The sequence below is a fragment of the Temnothorax americanus genome, unplaced genomic scaffold, assembly GCF_048541705.1.
Source record: "Temnothorax americanus isolate GAGA-0224 unplaced genomic scaffold, ASM4854170v1 Scaffold33, whole genome shotgun sequence".
Classification (NCBI taxonomy): Eukaryota; Metazoa; Arthropoda; class Insecta; order Hymenoptera; family Formicidae; genus Temnothorax; species Temnothorax americanus.
Window position 1 is genome coordinate 70734 of NW_027509475.1, and position 21302 is coordinate 92035.

At 39.1% G+C, this 21302-nt stretch overlaps 2 long non-coding RNA genes across 11 annotated transcripts in view; one reads left to right on the plus strand and one right to left on the minus strand.

The window, feature by feature from the left end:
- Positions 1-21302, minus strand: part of LOC143901267 (uncharacterized) — a 63315-nt gene that overhangs the window by 23027 nt on the left and 18986 nt on the right. The window lies entirely within an intron of this gene.
- On the plus strand, positions 14937-21080 carry LOC143901342 (uncharacterized). Of its 10 annotated transcripts, none has more exons than XR_013258056.1 (6): positions 14940-16535; positions 16598-17848; positions 18134-18218; positions 18297-18366; positions 18455-18737; positions 18839-21080. It is a non-coding gene; the product is annotated as an uncharacterized LOC143901342 (long non-coding RNA). The 10 variants fall into 10 exon arrangements; XR_013258054.1 differs by having other exon boundaries at positions 14943-16535; positions 18315-18366; positions 18839-21079; XR_013258058.1 differs by having other exon boundaries at positions 14944-15475; positions 16119-16535; positions 16598-18218; positions 18315-18366; positions 18839-21076.

Consider the following 21302-nt stretch of genomic DNA (forward strand, 5'->3'; position numbering starts at 1 on the left):
TAATTTTGGTATTGTATACTGTCGGTATCGTCCGTTCATAAAATAATTACGAAAGGCTCGAATGCCGTCGAAATTCGTAATGCCGACTGATGTTGGTCTAAACGAAGTCATCGCTTCAATTAACGTCGTGATTAATTTATTCGACGAGGACAGTAGAATTACCCATAGAATTATACATTCGTGTAGCCATTCGTTGGAATATTATTACGTGAGCTTGTGAATGTTCGTTTAAAACCAAAGAGAAAATAAATTGTCGACAAATATATTATTTTACTCTCCTAATTAGTTTATAATTTTGTACCTAAAAAAAAGAAAAAAATGTACCAAATAAAGAAAAAACTATCATCTTTTTTCAATTCGGTTTTCTGCCTTCAATTTTTCAGGTTCGGGGAGTATATGTGACTTTTGGGATGGGCTGCGTAAAAGCCGATCGATGACAAATTGTGAACTCTATGTAGACGCAGTTTGTACACTTCGTACGCTTTTCCAGAACAAGTTCGACAGACCTGGTATCGGCTTCTATTCATTTTGAAGTCCCTTTCCGCGCTCCGATGCGTCCCATCACTATTTTTTTTCACATCCGATTTGTATTTTTATTCGTCGAGACGGTACGAAGCACACATCCCCACAGTTTTTCCCCACTCGAGACCAACATTTCCCATCTCGGTAAAGCTGGCAATTTCATAGCTGTGGCGCATTGCATCGAAATTGCCAATGGTGACCAAGCAGAAGCTTGTTGCAATTTTCCACGATCAGCATCACGAGAGTATTTGAATTGCTACGACAGACCTCGTCACGATTTATCGCAACAGTTTCAATCGCCAACAGAATTTTTTAAACGCACAGAAACGTAACACGGGGCTGTTTCGTTTATTTTTATCCAATAGACATTATTATATGGCAAAATTTCGGTTAAAAAAGAAAAATCTATAAAGAATAAGGCCGTAATTTATTACAACGATCTATTGTAATATACAATAAAAGATTTCTCCTTTTTTAATAATCGTCAGCTGAGGTGTAAATTCGGACGAGATTTCACGTCGTTGCTATCGGAGAGCCGGCATAAATTTCATTGCTGGGAACCGGTGATAAAATTATGCGAACCTCTCGCAACTGCTTCTCCAGATTCGTATTTCTCTTTTGAGTAACTCGAGTGGCTGCGTTTACGGGTTGACATTTGACGACGAGGCGATTCTCTTTCGTCCCTAGGGCAATTCTACTCTCGTCACGTGACTAAAGCACGACCTGGAAAAAGGGCTCGACAAAGCCGATGGAGAAACCTCAAAAGAGATGGCATTAATTGTGTCCAAGAACAGAAACGCGCGCGTTCTTGTTGTGACAGAACGTTAATCGTTCGTGCAGCCTTATATTATGACACGGCAATCGAAGCTGTGGGAACTGCGAAGATTGCCTTGGCTTCACGTGAATTTGTCCGATGTATGTACAATAGCATGGAATAATAATTTGATAAAGTACGTGAATGTAAACATAAATGCGCGATATATTTCACTCGATATCGCGGAGACAATTATTAATAACTTGGGTGTATACGATGAATTTAGGTCAGGCACTTAGGATTAATAGACATCTGGACATTAAGATAACCTCATGGATGTTGCCTCGCTTGAACTTAATGAATTTCGAGAAGATAAATGATAAGGATTTTAATTGAGCAAGAAACTAAGATGAGCATTTCAATTATCGGTAAAAGTTTGAGAGTATCATAATGAAAAATGCAATCAGAAAAACTTTCTTAAATTTTCAGTCGGTATCTTTATAAGTATTTAAATATCAATTACAGCTATTTAAATATTATTTAAAGATTTCCAATGCGTTAACTAAATATAAGAAGATCGGTACGTGGAAAGTTCGTAAAAAACATCTTTGGGGAATATTAGTTTCTTTTTCTATAAGATTATTTTAAATATTTGTTATATATTTTTCATATTATGCAAATAATAATAATAATGTAAAGTATAAAGTATCGCATATGTAAGCTAATGTAGATAATACGTAGCTATTCTAGTAATTATTATGTGATTTTTATCTCGTTATCGGCTCGGGCAAACGCCAACATTTTAGATTTTATCGCGAGTAGTTAATTCACTCTGCAATTTACGTTGCTGAAGATTATACACATTAGATTTTCTGATTAGAGAGCATAACGTGCGATCGTATTACTACCATATTGGATACTAAAACGGATAAATATAGGGGTGATACTAAATTAAATCGTCAATACGATTGATGTTTTTTTTTTACTTGTAAAAAAAATATTTGCAAGTTGATCGACAGATATACGGTTTGCTAATTTGTTCATATATATATATATATATATATATATATATATATATACACTATTTCCAACCAAACACCGGTGTATGTATATAGTCGATATTCATATTTATATTTCGGAGCCAGTTGCGTCGGTCCGACGTTATCGCGAGATCTGGCATCTGTCCGAAGTGCACAACGCTCTAATTCAGCTACTAAATAACAGTGAGAAAGAAAAAAGACCGTTTGTCGTCCGGCGGGGGAACGGATCGGGTGGGTTAAACTGCGATGTCAAAACGAATTAAGTCATCGAGAGAAGAGATCCGTCCCTCACGTAGGCCGACACTTCCATTTGGAGCGTTCGGGTCGGCTCGAAGATCGCGCAGATGGATCCCTCGCGCGATCGCTCTCGTTCTCGCATACGTGTACATATCTTCGAAGGATCCGATCGATCGTTCGTGAAAGGATACACTATGGGCGATGGGTAAACCTTGAAGCACCGACAATACCTTGATTCCCGATGTCGATTGTGTCGAGGAACTCTGTTCACGATCGGCCATTGTTCGCAGTTGCCAGACGACGACAACGTTCCTTCCTCGAGTATATATAACTCTTGCTTCTCCAATGCCTCCACGAGAGGAAAGGAAGGGCCAGAGGGAGCGGTAAAGAGGGAGAAAGAGGCAGCGTTGGATTAAACGTGAGACGATCGGGCTAGATTAAAAGTAAGCCGGGTAGAGATAAGACGTCGGTTTAAGTTTCCTCGAGAAGCCCTCATCGAAAAAGAAAGCTCGCGGAAAATTTCCCTCGATAAGAAATGAGATTCTTAATCATTATTGAGATTACTATCGCGCTAGTTTTGTTTTTAAGTCGAACTGTTAGGGGCGCAAAACTAAATCCGAAGAAATTGTTTACTTTCCACGTTTTTCACTGTTCGTACTTATGTGTACCTATATAGCTTCTGTGCGACGCGACGCGAAATTGCATGGCAACGGAGTCGAGTTTCTACTTGAATGAGAAACCACCCGCATCAATTATACCGTTTCGGATAGACGTTGCTTAAAATGACTTGGGAAAAGTGAAACGAGTTAAAACAGCAACAGAGAGCGGCAGAGGGCAAGAGGGAAAAAGAATGCATCTGAACGTCGTAAGAAATTTCTTCGTTTAATGAAAAATAAAGTCTTCACTATATTCTGAAGATTTATATTATTTATCGTGAAAAATGTGCATCGTTTGAAATATGCATTTTCAGTGCTAAATGCGTATATATAAAGATGGGAGATGATTACTTTATCTGCTTCTTTTGCGCACGCGTACATTACAAAAAGTAATAAAGTGTAAAAATGATTAATCGAAAAATAATTGATACAAGATTATTCAAATTAATTATTAATTGATAATGAATATTTACTTATTTAGCGCTAAAGTATACGTTTCGTTTAGAGCTTTTCGATTGCCTTTGACGGATAATAAATTAGCGCGTCGCGACCCATACTGAAAACGGAACAAGTATTTCAAACCGAGATCATAACTCGAGCACTTTTTACACGCCGCAACCCCTTGTTTTCTCTCCTTCGTCTGGTTTCTCCCATTCGAAATCATTCAGGCATACATCGAAAGACGATTTGCTCTCGGCACCACGCCTACCGTGAAGAGCACCTCGTGTATCCGATGGCTGGAACGACCCGGAAAACCGGATCCTCTACCGGACAGGGATCCGCATAGGGTTTGGCTTAAGACCACAACATTTCCCCTCTCGTTTCCCCTCCATTGTCGTGTTTTAAGCGTGACGGAATTGTGATCTCGCTCGCCATCGTCCGGCCATGACGACACACTGGCCAACTCGTCGTTGAATCGCATTAGTACACTAAAGTCGCCATGTTGGCTCGTTTCTGCCGTAGAAGAGTAAACGAGGATAAACAGAGCGGAAATTCGGCGACCTGAGATAACGGGGAGAGAAAATATTCAGAGGAGCGTATTACGTTTTACAAACGGGGCTGACAATGCGTATTGGGCACTGCTGTACTTAATTTTTTACAACTTCCCATTTATACGATGCGTGTTTTATCGGTATTTCAGACGGTATCTCAGATACATGATATAAACAAGAAAAACCACTTAAAGAACGATCGAGAGAGAGATTTCATTTTTGCGTTTAATTACCATTAGAGACGACAAAATCCATCGAGGATAATTAATTCAGAGTCCGCGGGCTATTGAGAAATAGACAGTGCAGGAGACGAAGTGACAAAACTGTGTACGGTGAGATCAGCGAGCTACCCTGAATTTACGCGAACCAGACAGTAGCATCGATCCGCGATGCTGTTTTTAGCTTCCGGTCGTCAGTCCGCAGCATCCACTTGCGGTGACGACGACCTCGCGTTGCTCGCTACATCCCTGCTTTATTTGATTCCGTATGCAGCCCGGGCTTCAGATTATTACGGCTTTAAAAGCGATCACCTTTAATTAATTCTTTCAGTAGCAAAAGTTTGCAGACATCCACACGTTCGTAAACAGTTCTCTAAATTACGAAGTCTATTATAAGAAATAGTTCGTCATACATAATTGAACGAAATACATTTGCCATCAATCGTAAAAAAAAAAATATTATCGATAGCTCTCGACCTGATAAATATCATGTGCAAAATTGTAATTACAGAATTAAATATTAGAGATTGAGTTTCTATTTACGCTCAAATTTTTTAATCGGCTTCTCTCATGAAAGATCGTCATCAAATAAACGAGAGGAAAAAAGCGAGGGAGAGAACGAGAGGGTGAAACAGCCGCTGCAAAACTTGCCCTGGCTTTATTGATTCCGTTCTCTCGCCGTTCAGGATAGCTATCATTGGGCATTAGTTCTCTTTCTTAGATCTTGATGGGGAGAAAGAGAGAGGTGAACGCGCAAAGGAGGACGGTGGAGAACGGAGGTGATTGCCAGGCCGAGGAGACTTCTGATATCTCATCTCGATGGGAGTGAACCGCAATTTCTCAAGCGTTGGAGCCACACACACATTTTCAACCCGTTAAAGGTTCACCCTTCGACAGGACCTCGATGTATGTGTCAGGTGTATTTCTTTGTTAAACGAAGCAACTCGGTCGGCACTTTTCTTGATCATGAACCCAAATGCTCATGAATGGAGATTTCTCGCTATAGGTACAGTCTATCATCCGGAATGTAAAATCAGATTGCAAAGATTCTTACGACGTAATTTTACGTGGGTAGATATCACGTATTTCATTCAAGTAAGTTAGGATCAATTTTCTCTTAACAAGAATTTTATGACAAGCCAGATTATAAAATTATTTACGGTAAATTTTACATTCAATAAATTGAACCGGAGGTGCACGCTCAGTTTCTACACAACGCTCAGCATGTAAATCCTAGAACGTGACTAGAATGTGAAAAACGTCGAGATAATCTATATACGTCAAATAGGTATAAAAAAAGGATGTATTGTATTTTAATTTTTTGTTAAAAGTAAAATAATTTTTTATATACCCACATATACATATATCATTTAAAAGTCGGTAAAAATAAAATATGTTGTAACACACTGGAGTAAAATAATAATATTATATTATTACGTTGTTCAAATAAGAATAGACAGAAATCGTAGAAAAATTACGTAGTAGTAATCATATATAATTTGCATTATTCAGAAAGCAGCCTTAAATATTCGAAGAAAGTGAAAATCTGGTATAACTTGAATTTTAATGCTAAATCAAAAATGCTCGGGACTTGTTTCCACGGAAAAGTAGTTTCTTAGTCGCGAGAAACTTCGTACCGATTTTGCGCGGGTATAGACCAAGTTGCAGAATGCATTACGTGTTATCGTTCTCCTTTTGTCCCCGGTAGTTTTTCAATTCCGGCGCAAGGGTATTCCGCAATCCTTTGTTTCGGTCAGGAGCACACGCGAAAAAAAAAATGATGGACACGAATGGAGAGTGGGCAAATGGAATGGCAAAAATGTACAGGCGGGCTTTGACGTACGTCTGGGAAAAGTTCATTTCGCGCGATTCACGCGCAATGACAATTCGTTATGATGATGTGGGTGAAACTTTCGTGGCGATTTCCGAGATTGCACTCACGCGCGTTTGATATTTGCAGATACTCTCGAAACAGTCAAGTCTTAACTCGGCATGAACTTTGACAAGGTAAAGTTGAAATTTAGATTGACTGGGATGATAAGTAACTTTCAGAATAAGAGATTGATGAAGAAATGAAGTTTCTCGTTTGAGTGACGGAAATGTAAATCGGAACAAATGTGATGTTATTTTTTCATCGACATTAGCACTGAGTCTTCATTTGAATTCGCTTGATTTAAAAAAAAAAGCAAATTGTGGGCAGCAGCAAGTATTTCGTAATTGAGAGATATCGATTCTTTTTTGCGTGCTGATTAATGAGGAAACACGTAGTGCAAATTTTAAGGCGCGCGTGTTTATTCGTGCGATATTCTAAATCGACATTTTAATAGAGTTTGCGGATTTATTTGTTCATAAAGGGATTCAAATCCTTTAGGACCGAGCTATATACGCGCATCAGCTATCTCGGAACTATACAGCTAATTCAGAGGCTTCCGATAACCTTGTTATTGGCCGTTAATAAACGCATGGATCGCAATATTGTTACGTATCCTTTGCAAACAGCCCCGTTATAATTCTATACCAATCATCGATTGATAGAATTGCGGTATCGGACGACAGATAGCACAAATAGCGTACAAATTCGCGACCATATACACGCCGATAAATATAGCGCGGTAACAATACCATGGTACTTGTCACGGTTGATCCTCATTTGATTTTTCCTCGACCGCCGCCGTCGCCACGATCGGGCACACGTGCGCGTGTAAATGTCCGCTGCAGTTTAACCTAATTACAGCACGCGTTAGAGTGACGGCCCCTCGACTTTTCTACATCGAATATCGGTCTGTCACGGCAAAACAGTTTCCGGTCGCCGCTGCGAATGACACCGGTTGCGGTTAAATCAAACAGACGCGATCTAATAACGTGATTAGCACAAAATTCGACGCTCATTCGCTTCCGTAAATATCACTTTAATCACCGGCCGAAAGAGAGGCGATCATCATCCACGGATCGGATATTCACGTGGATTCGCGGAATAAAAGTTCCATTTCGCGCGCGAATTTACGTCGACGATCCGGATAATCTGAAATAGGTACCATTAGTCTTAATATTACGTATCGGCGGAGAGACTGACACATCATTAAGCTTCAAATTGCGAAAAATGGTAATCCCTGATCTTTTTCTCTGAGCAAAAATCGAGTTTAAATTTTGCAAGGGACACTATTCGTTTCTCGTTCAGTCACGTTCACGAGAAAACGTGATGGGATATATTTTGACAGATATTTTGAGAGCTAAATTTTTCGATAATATTTCCGAAAAACATATCGCGTCGACAACGTGTGGGCTCGACAAGATTATTTATCCGATGAATTTTATCCTTTTGATAAAAGCCCCGAAACAAAGCGGTTTCGATATTCGGCACCACGGGCATTCCACAATCAACGAGAATATCTTCGAAATTGTCACGGAAACTGCATTCGCGATTCGCGTAACTCGCTCACTTGCGAATTCAATATGTGCCGCCCAGCGAAAAAGACCTCGTATGTGTGGACATCTCAACATATGCAGACGTAAAATACGCACTTGAACGTACGTTATATTGAAAATTTGTTAGAATTCCGTGAGGTTTTGATATCTGTCTATCTCTCTCTCATTCTCTATCAATCCCTCTGTCTCTCTCGATATATACGAAATGCATCTTTAATAAAAGCGAGATCGTGGAGGAACTACATAAATAAAATGCATATGTGTCAAATTGTGAAATTTCCGTCCTGCGGAATCGCTGACAACAGCTCGTTTATGTTTATTTTAATCTCGCCGAATTCACCATTGCATAGATAATTGAAATTTTCACTCGACCGATACAGCGCAGCTTTTCACAATGTAATTTTCCCTCCAAAAATTATATTGCTCTTTCGTGTTACTGCGTTAATAAAGCAATTTAATAAAGTGATTTAATTAAACGAGAACAATGCGCTGCTTCAGACAATCCGAAATATTTCGCGAAATTATTGACGAGCTGATCGCATTTATTTTACTTTACTGATTTTCATATGCAAATAAATAGAATTGCTATAAATAATATGCAATGAAGTTCGAGCCAAATTCAAACGAGATTATCCCACTCATACAGATATCCTCACATATCCTCTTTCCGTATAAATTTACTTAAAAAGTATATGTAGTTTAAAAGTTAAAAAAATTATTTTTTTTGCAAAAAACTGTTCTTATATGTATATGTGTGAAAAAATTTCCTGGAATTATAATTATTTTTGAAACGGTATTTCTTAACCGACAAATATTTTTATCATTCGAGATCATACTCTTGCGAAATATTATCGAGATAAATTGGAATTATATTCTGGCAAGTCCAAATACATTGTCCAGGAGCAATCTCGACCCACATATCGAACGTGAAGTGAAGTGGCCAGATCAATATATGCAGAGACACGATATCAAGCTGACGATGTCAGCTGTCCCTTCGACCACTTCCTCATCAAGATCTCTCGTAGAGGTTTAGTAAAGCAAACTGGTCAATTATCTCCTATCTGTACCGCTATTAGTAGCGCCAGATCAAAGAGGAACTTAGAGATACGTACCGTCTATCAAGGGGACTAGCTTAAGATAAATCCCGAGTTTCTGTATTTCAGAGTCAAACGAATGAAATAGAAATCCAATTTTTCATTTCAGTTTTACAGACATAGAAATACTGTGTACATATACTTTTTTAAATAAAAGAAAAATATAATACTTTACGCGTTCAGAAAAAGATTTTGGATCCAATAACGCTTACTGCAGTGAAAACTAGCACGTGATGTCGATAGCATTCGCACCATCGACATGAAGACACAACGAACGAAAGCCACAAAACAGAATAAACAAAAAAGACTGAAAGACGCAGTAACATGCGGTAATTGCAAAATAAGCATACGCTCGGCGCCGCCACGATTCAACACCGCTAGGAAGATATTAAAAACAAAAAAAGTAAAAAAATAGTGCAAATTAGAAAAATTTACACTTAGCTTCCTCATAAAGGAAGTGATGTCTTAAAATCACGGTCTTACATACAGGTCTCTCAACTCTGATGTGTGTATGTGCCAAATTTACCGAAATTTCTATAACTCCAGAACTAATTAACCAAATCTTAACGAATTGTATATGAAATAGGGGTAGAATTTTCCGGAGAGTACTATAGAATGTATAGTTTTTTGTTACCGGTTTTCTGGAAACCATTTTTTTTTATTTTTCTAATTCTTGAGTAAAAAAATTTGACGAAGCAAAAAGAACCCCTTGATTATTAGCAATTTTTATTAATTCTATATATTCTTCAGTTTTTTCTACCCCTATTTCATATATAATTCGTTAAGATTTGGTTGATTAGTTCTGGAGTTATAGAAATTTCGGTAAATTTGGCACATACATACACATACACACATACACACACACATACCGACATTTTTAAAAATAGCGATTTTTCAACGTTTTAGAACATTCTGAACACATTAGCAAAAGCAACTAAAAAAAAAATTTTTTTACGAAAAAACAAAGCTTCCTCTATGAGGAAGCAAAAAAAACAAAAAAAAAAGATAGACACTCAATTGGCGCCCACGCGAGGTCACGCGGTTCGAATTCTTGAGGCGAAAAGTCATCACCGCCCGCGCTTGCATTTCCGCTCTTTGTCGATGCATGCATATGCATACGCGGACATCCACGCACTCGCATGCCACCGTGTACACACATGGCGAAAGACCGCACCGACGGTGTCGGGACAAATCGTTGTTTGCTCGCGCGCGTCGGGATTGCCGAGACAGGTAAATTGTGAATAACGATCGAATCAATCGAGGAAAAATATGCGAAATACAAAGGGAAACCGAGGTCTATGTCACAGAAAAAAAAGAAATTTTCTTCACTGACCTCTTCACTCTATCTCTCTTTTTCACTCTTTATATCTCTCGCATTTTCTCGCGTTTCGTGATGACGGCGACGAGCAAAATAAATTATGGAGTGTGCTCCATTACGAATCTAATTAGCGAACCATTTTCTCCAGCATACGCTGGGTTGAGCGTGGTTTATTAACGAACTTGTCAACTGCGCGGATTTATAGAGCGGCTTTACCGTTGCATTTTTTATCGCTGACTCGACGCGTGCATGGCTGAGTGCAGCGATGGTATTCTTCGTTAGATTAGTGTATTCGAAAATTGCCACAAATATCGATCGTTGACACATCGGACACGCGCGATAATGTTCCCGCATGTGTTATTAAAAAAAAAAAAAAAAAAAAAAATGAAAAAAGAATAATCCATCGTGTATTTCAACTCCGTCGTTTTTTACTTTTCAACAGCTGTTGGTTTTTCTTAGTGGTGCGTTCTGCTATTTATTTTTCATATATTTGTCCTGTTATATTAAAAAAATATAATATAGTTTACTTTACATTCTATAACTTCACGTTATATTTTAACAATAAATTTTCGTTGTATTCGCAACTTTAAAGTAAAAATAGCATTTTAAATAAAATAAATATATAATATCATAAATTTGCACGGAAAGAACGGCTTTGCTGAAATATCTAAAAATTTAGCTATATAGATACAAATCTGAAAATAATTTTGCTGCACCATCAAAATAACTATAGTAGGTCGCTAAACGTATGATGATAATGTCGTAAAAAATTTTGACATTTTAGCAATCAGTTTGAGTGTTCTACATAATTATTTTGATAACAAAATTATTTTCAAATACTGAATTTTTAGATACTTCAGCAAAACCGTTCTTTCCGTGTGATTTGTTTGATGTGCGTTCATGCGTGATGACAAAGATCGTCACAAGTTATTCTTATATCCTGCCTAACGTTCAAGTATCTCCTTCAATCGTATAACGCTTATAATCTTTTATAACGAAGATGCAGTGCGATCTTTCAAGCCTAAGTCGGCCACGACACGGGTGTGAGCCATTAATAAAATTGACCACGCGCCAGAACTCCCCTTCGCAAGGGGCGTCGGTAGCGTTCGAACAGGAGATAAAGAGCCGACTCGGAGAATAGATGGAAAAAAAGCATCGCGAGAGGATGAGGAGAGTCTCGTGAGGACGAACAGGCACAAAGGGGCATACATATATGTCTTCGAAGCGTGCTACAACGACAAGGTGTAACGGTGCTATTTCCTTCTCCAAAAATACCCTCGGTGTCCGAAGAGCGCGAGGGCGTCTCGGACCGCCCTGTCGATGTGTGACATAAGCGTTAAACTGACCCGACTTCCTGCGACTTCTACGAAGATATATTGTACGTCGTATGAAGTTAATGTCCTGGAAAATTACCGGGCTAGCCATATTACTGGAAATGCACACACATACACGCGCGCGCTTCTCCCTTTCATTTTATAACGGCTAACGAATGATCTCTTTCTCTCTTTCCCTTTCCCTTCTTACCTCTGGCACTTCGAGAAGTTTACGACGATCTATTAAGGTTTCAGACACGCGATCGCGGTTGCTATTAGGTTTTCGTTCGGCGCGCCAAGCTTCGCCGAGCTGGTTTACTTGGGTCATGTGCAGGCGATAATGTAGAGTTGGTTGGGAGTGGCAAGGTTGAAATAGTTCAGAATCACGCTGGTAGCAACGTAGGTTGTTACCCCCGTTGCTTCGCCTTCAATTTTGCCAATAAGATATGAAGAAATTGGTGGTAGTCAAGTGTACGAAGCTTGGGTTTACAACAAGAATTGGTTTGTGAAACAATCAAACGTTATATACATATAAGATATCTAAGATTTTGCATTTAACAGAGGAACATGAAAAGGAGAAAAATTAATGAAACATTTATATCGGACAAATTAATAGAATATTTAATAATCGGTCCTCGCGAAGAGACAGATTGCACTTGGATGAGTTATATCGATCCGCCTGCACACTTCCGCAATGAGTTTTACTTCGCGAAAGTTATGACTGAGTAATTTATCGGCGTTGAATACCAAGACTCGAGGTATTCACGACGAATCACTCTTTTCATGATATAACTTTCTACGTTCGTACATGCGAGTTATATAAGCCGTCAGCTTTTGGATTAAATCGCGCATGTGGGGGAATTTATGAAAACACGGTGGCTAAGCCGTGTTTAATTAAACGAGAACAATGCGCCGGTTATGAACCGCAAAACATAATTGGCGCCAGATCGTAAGTGCACATTTAATTAAAACCATGTAACGAAAGTGAGTCATGATCAGGTGATTTAATTAAAGATCATTTCATCTAATAATTATCTCTTTTTATTTTTGCGAGATCTTTATAGAAACAATTTATTTTAATCCTTGTACGTTTCAATTAGCATCCGTAAGCTATTTTCCTTTTCGTCTAATCCTATACATTTAAGCGAAATAAATATTTCCTTTTTTTTAATACTTGGAAAATTTATTTTAGAGAGAGAGAGAGAGAGAGAGAGAGAGAGAGAGAGAGAGAGAGGTATAAGTATAATATTAAATATATAAAGAACTAGAAAATTTAAATAGAAATTTTAAAAATATAAATATGAATAAAATATAAATAAAAATAATCTTATATTTTTTAATTATCGCGCATTACTTTAGTGATCTCTTTTAATATTAGATATATTTATAAAATATTTGAGACGCATTTTTAAAAATAATTTCCTTTACATAACTTGCGTTAATCTTACAGAAATTGTTTTGCGTATATAAAGCGTCCAAACAAACCGATCGAAGCACCTATCTATATTACGTGCATGACGCTTAATGAACCGTCGACCATTTCGACACGATGGATACTTAAATCAGCAGAGTGCTGTCGGGAAGCCGGTTTTCCCACCAAAGAAAGGGGAGAAAGATCCCCGGGACGGAAGAATCGATTCCCCGAGTTATACCTACGCTGTATGTGTATTCCACGAAACATTAAATCACATGGCTCAGCGGGCTGCCATCGGCAATATGCTACTTGTTTACTAAATCACTTCTCATTGACTAACTCCACCAGGCAAATAACCGCCGACAATAATGAGGGACACTTGATTGTGCATCAAAGCCGAAGACGCGTGCCCCGCGTGCTGTTCGATCGAGTACGTGTGTGTGTGTGTGTGGTTGATCACGCACAATGCCACGCGTGCACACGCAGACGTACTTTGTAGATGTTCGACTGATCATGTATAATGCCGAATGAATGTGGATTGTGGATGTGTATATGTTTGTAACCAGCAACGTGTACGATATGTGAGGGTGCATGTTCAGTACATGACATCATCTCACGGGGAATGATAGACGAACATTCAGGGATAGTTATTTTTTTTTTTTAAACCGATCCCACGGCGTGTGTTAACCCTGTTCCCATTACGTTTTTACGGAATTTTGTTATATGTTTTTACGCCTGCGCTCTCTCGTCGTTACGATACCGTGTACTTAAAACAAAATCGCGCGCACGCCATGGTGAATTCCCATCGGGAAGTGGATGTGCCGCGAGAGAGTTTTCGTGAGCGGCATTAGCGGGAATCGTTTCTGCCTTTGTTTGTTCGTTTCTGCGTTCTCTAATCCGATTTAATTTGCGCCGGTAATGTCGCGCTTCCCGGCAATGCCGTGTACTAAAAGCTAATGTTAATTACTTAATAGCATTGAAATATCGTGAATACCTCATTGTTGCATTGTTATATTCTAACGCCATTAAACACAACGCGCGACTGAAAATCCAACTTTAAGTTTAATGAGAGAAAATGCGGTAGCATTAGCCTCAGAGATAACAAGAGAAAACGTACGTTTGTGGACAACGAATTGTTTTCTAAAGGACTCTCGTGCGCAACGTCCTTTTCGTGTTCCGACATGTAATAATTTTCTCTAAGATACTCTTTTTATTCAAAAATTGGGGACATTCTTCTATAATTTGATTATAGATGAATGGCGCGTGTGTGATTGGATGTGTCGTATTGGACTGCAGCCGTATGCCTATCGATTGTCGGCGAATCTGCATGACAGTGGTCCAAATGTCGCCGGGTTCGGCGACATATGATGTCCGACCAATTTGAAGTCGACAATAAGAGAAACTCCGCTACGCCGAGAACTATCCGGGATCGTTCGCAACTGTTACGTCGACATTGTGCCGGGTGATGAGTATGCAGAAACGTAGAAACGAAAAAACGTGCCTGGTCATTAATACGAATTTGTCGTACGGCCAACTTTCAAATGAGATCGATGACGATTTCATTTCCGTGCGTCACCTCTGCATTCATCGAGATGCGTGACAGCAACAGCAGTTTCTCGAAGAATGACGAGAAATCATTAACTTTTTTTTTCCTCCGACGCGTGTATAGCCATCACGCTTCTCGCATAAACATCGCGTCTTTTTATACTACACTCCAGCAACAGCCCTATACGTAAAATTAATGTCGTTGTGATGGATTATTGAACCGTAACACGTGTAACATTCGATTGGGGGACATCGTAATTTTTTTTCCTAGCGTCTGCTATTTGCCTACAAACGTTCAATTTTGGAGAATTAATGTTATTGAAAGTTCGAGCTTGTACCTCTTGTGTCTAAATTGTATCTGAATAAACGGGATATGCGATCCGATAGATTAGAAGTAATTAAAGCAAACACAAACCGTAATTATTTCACCGATCCAAACGCAATTTTGGGGCAAAAGGATGAATGATAACTATTGCATCGCTGATGGCGTTGCATTATCCGCGATTGTGTGTTCAATCATGCAAACAGGCGTGTATATAGTGCATCGCGTGCTAATGTTACCCACATTAAAGCGTATAGAACGAAGATTGACCCTCCGCCTCTCCGACTACTGGCTGGTGCTTGTTACGCGGTATCTAGTACCGGCACACACGATATCGATATATAAGGCGCATTAACGTGCGCGCCATTGCGTCGAAGACCGACCGGGACCATGACGAGAGCGCACGTGCAGTTTGTACAAAGGGCGAGTAAGCGAAAAGGAGAACAAGAAAGAGAGAGAAAGTGTGTACGGTCCGCGCCCCGCGGACCCCGGGTGTTTCGATTGCAGTGGTGTCGGTGAGTCGATTCGCGTTACGAGTCTCCCAGTTGCTTCGTACCAATCGCAACTGCAACGTACGTGCACGCTGTTCTCTAAACTGCCTTCAAACTGCCGTAACTGTTTCATGTGACTACGATTACTACGATATCATGAAATTCGAGCTAAGACTTTCCGTACGCCATCCGGCGTCGGATGCGCGCATCTGCAACACCTATTTTGCATCCAAACTTGGACGAAAATTACAAATCGAGCAAATCGATTTAAATATTTAACGTCATATGTCGAAGTGGAAAAAGTTGATTTTTCTGGATTAATTTGTCTCGCTATTTGGCTGCTTCGGATGCGAATGTCGCATTCGAGATCCTGATAAATAAATTTATATCAATTTATATTTTACTCTATTTTACTCTATAATTTACTATTTTTATAATTTTATCTGTTATATTTGTCATAATTCTTCTCGTTCTCCCTGCCATTTATCCACTTGATATGTCAGGCGAGAACCTATTTGTCTATTCTTCGAGAGTTTCTCCAAGATTAAGATAAAGACTCCCTATTACTCCGACAACTAAATTAACGTTCGTAGCGGGATGTCTGCCACACCTCGTGGAACGAAAAATACGCAATCTCTCTTCGTTTGTCTCCCGCGATACGCGACCCATTCACGAGGAGCGGTCGAAGTCGGCACCACAATAGTAATTCACGATTCTACGCCAGTGATGTAGCCGCAACGTGCCGCGAATATAGCACGTCGTTGTGTCTTTTTCAGAGGCGGCGCTTTAGGGTCGCGGACACATATTGCTTAGCTTCGAGGACGTGCTCGGGTGATGCGTATTTGTTCTATTTGTTCTATTTCGTCGTGGATGCCCCGATGTTCTATGGATTCCACGTGCGGCGTGCGTCGCGTCGTCGGGGGTGTGCAGGTGCGCGCGGAAAATACGAGGAGGGAGTGTCCCATGACGGAACAAATTTGCGTGCGCAATTTAATTAAGAATTAACCCCATGCAATTTCTCGCCGATTACGTAGGTCGACTTCGCCCGTTATTTGCGCGTGTCAGGACGCATCTCGTTGCAGAACTGCATCGATAAATGGAAAAACGCTGCGAGCGACATTTTGCGGAACGTGACATTTTAAAGCAAATTTTCGTAATTCTGAAATAATGTCATGCGGCTGAAAAATATTTGTGTAAGTTTGGAAAAATATAAACCATTAATATACCAATGTGAAAAGAGGATTGTAATATGCAGGAGCAACAGGACAAACATCGAGAGATGGATACCTAGATAAATGATGTTATTTGGAGCAACAAGATTGTTTGACACGAGAAAGTGGAATACTATAGTGCCTGGGAATCAAACTTCATGCATTTGGTTCATGATATATCTTCTGATTGGCCACCCGCGAGGGATTACTTGTACCAATTCCTCAAGTAACTATAGCGAACTTAATTTCAACCGAGAGTCGAGTTCTCCGGAGTTTAATTCGTGATATACCAATTTGTGTACCCAGAATGGATGTTAGAGAATTATGCGACATCTCTATATCTACTTCACGAACAAAAGCAGAGATATCAAAAAGAGATTCATGATTTTTTTATATGAAATAGTAGATAACAAAATGTAATGATTTTCTTATTTATAACTTGTGCATCAATACAAAAGTTTAATCAGTATGTTTTAAAGTAAATAATTCAACAAAAATAAAAAAATTTCCTTGCACTATGTTTCAATCAGGATCAATTAGATTAGCTTTAGAATTATAAATGTAGAATAGAATAGAATGGAAGTTATTCGATTAACTTCATCGAAAAATTGAATCTTAAAAGCATTAGTTTATTCACAATAGTATTCATGATAGACATTAATACCGTGCAAACAGTTAGTATCTTCTAATGTCATAACAGTACAGTGATCAACATTGTTCCCGATACCCATTTATAAAGAGATTCAGATATGCCGTTATAATTATTCAAAATCCTATTCTCCCCCGTTCATACTAAATGTAAATTTACTATCCTATATACAGCAACTTTTTAATCAAGTAACTAGAGTAATTATTTCGCAACTTAAATATTTCCAGGAAAAGTATACCATATCTGCCTATATACAACCTATATTAAATTAATTATTCTAATCCCAAAATATATGAACACAAATTAATCGCGAGATACTGCAAATAATAAAGCGGGAGATATTAAGCGTCATTATAGGAGCCGTGATGATTGAACGATCACACGTGCAAAATCACAGGCTTGATCCTGCGAATTCATCTTCCCGGCACCGTTCGTCGGTGCTTTCCTGCCTCCTTGAGGAGACAGCTCTCGCAATCGTGACGCGGTCGATCGACGATCTCGCGCTCTCATCGAGGAGAAGCTATGAACGCGAGGATCTTTCATCCGCAGGATCATCAATAACGCGCAACGGGTTCTGAAAGCTATAGGTGTTATGTGCCGGCTCCACCCAGTTTCCACGCTTCGCCGCTCCCGTCTAACAAGGCAGGTTCAAGTGTCCATTGTCGGGTTATGAATACGGGAAACATGTTCGATCCCCCACCCCATGCGCATTCGAGGAGAGCAGTTACAAAATTATGATATATCGCGCGTCACGTTGACGGCTGCGACAACGTGCGCATATGAAAGTGCGAAACGAACCCGCGGCCGGGCCCGAAAATTTCGCAGCCATAACTGGGGGGGGGGAGGGAGCGTGTGTTCCCTTTTTCTCTATCTTTTTATTTTTCATGTTTATACATCGAACCCTGATTTCGGTAAATTGAACGACAGTGAGCGATGAGAAAGACCCGCTCGCTATATGCATATGGATGTCATGCAACTCAATGCAAAAATGGGAGAAGCCAGTTTGCTTTCACGTTGTAAATTTTATTTTTATATCTTTTTTGTTTGACTTTGTGTGAATTTTCCATGACGGATCTTTTCATAATAATCGAAAGTTACGTTAACATTTTTAGGAATGCCGATTTTAATCACGGATGTATGAAGATATTCATGTTCGAGAGAAATGTACGAATCGTTATTCCACAGATTATTGTAGATATATAAAAAGTAAAAAATATAAAGGTTTCCTTTAATTTACTTCACCATCTTCCAGAGCGCCTCTTGCAATTGCGTGCAATAGTATATCATATTAGTATCGCAAGTTGTGCAGCGATCTTGACAATCGATCTGTGCTGGCCTCACGCTAATCGCTGTGGAAATACATCGAGCCTAGATCAATTTTAGCGACGTGCAACACGAAAGAAATCGTCACAATGAATTCGCCTCGTAATATCCAAAACGGCATATCATGCCGTTTATTGAGGCTATAAAGTTTCGGCCGGAAAATTAATGTGACCGCCGACTGCGACTCGAGGGTGCATTCTAGCACAATGATGGTAAAGTTATTAGCTCCCGAGGCGCAATGAATATGCAACGACCCGCGATGAATCGGCAGACTTTCCCTAATAACTCGACGATGATTTTATCTTAATTTCAGATACCGTGTGAGAGCGCAATTGGCGAGGTGTTGCTGAATTTCGGTAAAATTGAAGATACACGATCGCGTTTCAGCCTGTGTTAAGCTTCGTAGTGGAAAATAATACTCGAATTACAAAATCTGCACGAGTAGTTGCATAAATTAATCAGTTTTATCGATTGGATAAAACTGATGGTTGTAATTTTGTTCGACAAACGTGTCTCTCTGATGGTGTATGTGTAATGCATTTTAATCGCGATAGTACCGTCATGATAATTATTAGCACCCTACGCGAAATGCATTTGTACCATAACTTCTCTTCTCCTCGGCTAACAATCGTCGTCGAACGGATCACCCTCGTCGCGCGCATTCCACGCTTTGTCCCCCCCCCCCCGCGTTGTTTGCGCAAGTCGTGTCCACAACCCTCTGTCCCCTTGATACCTAATTTAATAAACGTCCCCGCACAAGGAAACGGAGGGGTTGCGGTTCGTCGCTGTAAGAATGGCGATTCGCTTCTCTCTGACGCGCAGCCCATCACCGCGTCTCTTTTTTCAATCGACATGCTTCTCGTCTCCGGAATGTTCAATTTGTACATACTTTGAACTTAATGTCGCCTGCTAACGTTCCCCGCGCCAATGCCTGAACGGTATCGAATGACGCAACGACGCGGAATTTAATGACGCGTTCGGTTGAATTCGCTCTCGTTCGCGTCCTTGCCGTACATTACATCGTTGATTAATCATTCGAAATTTGTATTTGAGATGCAACGGATAATTATTAAATATCAAAGAATTTAAATCATAAAGGATATGAGGTGCAACCTTTATGCAATAGTATTTATCGAAAACAAAAATTATTGCATTAAGTTATTAAGTTAAAAAATATTAGCCAAGTTATATTTTTATTGTATAAAATTCAGTACGTATTATAAAAACATATATCTAGTATTCTATTTTCATATAATAATTGTGTGTAATAAAAATTATTTGGCCATTCCAATATATTATTCCCAGGAAACAATTATATCCTCGTAATCCCGCTTTTACACAACAGTCGTTAATGATATTATATGTGAAATACAAATCACGTTTCGTCAGTCATTTTACGCGCTATTGATGAATAAACAAACATATGTACATGAATAAAAAGTTGCGATAATCGATTGAAAATCCACATTTCATCTCCGACTGCTGGCCAATATCTCATCGTTACGAAGTTCGCGGCTAACAGAGGATTTTGTATTTCAATTTCTCGGCCGAGAGAAGAGAGCGAATGATTCACGATAAAGCTCTCGATAGAAGAAACCAGCACGCGCTACTTATCAAGGCGTGTAAAACCCCTTGTACAATTCGTGCCAGTTTGGCCAGCTTTCTAAACTTTTATCCACAATCATGATACCGCCATGTACCCGCTTTTTGTCACTTCCATAAATTATGCACTTTTCACAATTAGTATACTGAGTAACCGAGCTTTTCATAATCCCTGTATATGCTTTACGGGCTAAATATAAAAAACTTATCTTCTCACTTTAATCGCGTTTTCAGGTATCCTAACCATTTTCTCTACTTTTATTTATTTGTCATAACTGGTCTTTTATTCTACTTTTTTGAAATTTATTTTTGTAGATATATGCGCTTCTTAAATATTAAGAGCTATCGCAAATAATGTAAAATAAGTACAATTTTATATTTTACGGACTATTTAATTTATTAAAGAGACCGTGACTCAGATATGCTCGAGTTAAAAGTCGCGGCTCTGGCACTTTATCAAAGACGTCAGGCAATAGAGCACTTTCGTAGTAGTGCCAGCAAAAAGAATCACGGAGAAACCGCACTCTCGGTCGCCTGTGGAGCTTAAGAAACTCTGACAAATAAAGATTTATGACTGAGAAGAAAGCTGGTTGATCTTGGAGCGAGGTAAAAAAGAAATATAAGTTTCGACAAGAAGTATCAAAGAGCCGTATTCATTTTTTTCTGTTATCTTAAATTTCCTAATGTATAAGATAGAGTGATAGAGTAACGTATATAAGAGAAAGTATGTGAACTATATAACTCAAAAGACGCAACATTATCTTAGGTATCACAATATAATTTTATTAACTCAATGTAACTGAGTAAGTGAAATAAAATATCGACAGGCTTCAAGACATTTCGAATAAAAAACTTGATAAGAATTAAATATCCAAAAGGGGATATGTAAATATCATGAATTATTGATGGAACATATTGTAAAGAGAATAATATTTAATGAAGGTTAACAAGTTATTTACTTCGCCTCTACCATTTTTTATTTGCATGATGTTTACGTAAAAGAAATACGCAAAATCAAAAGATATACGTCTATCGTCGTGGGCGTAAAAGGGGAGCACACGTGTAGCGTGTAGCGCGACGTAAATTACTGTTTACCTACGTACTTGATTTTATTATCAGGAATGATGTAGCACGCGTGGGAGTATAGAGTAGGCAGTGTTATCGTTAGACATGGC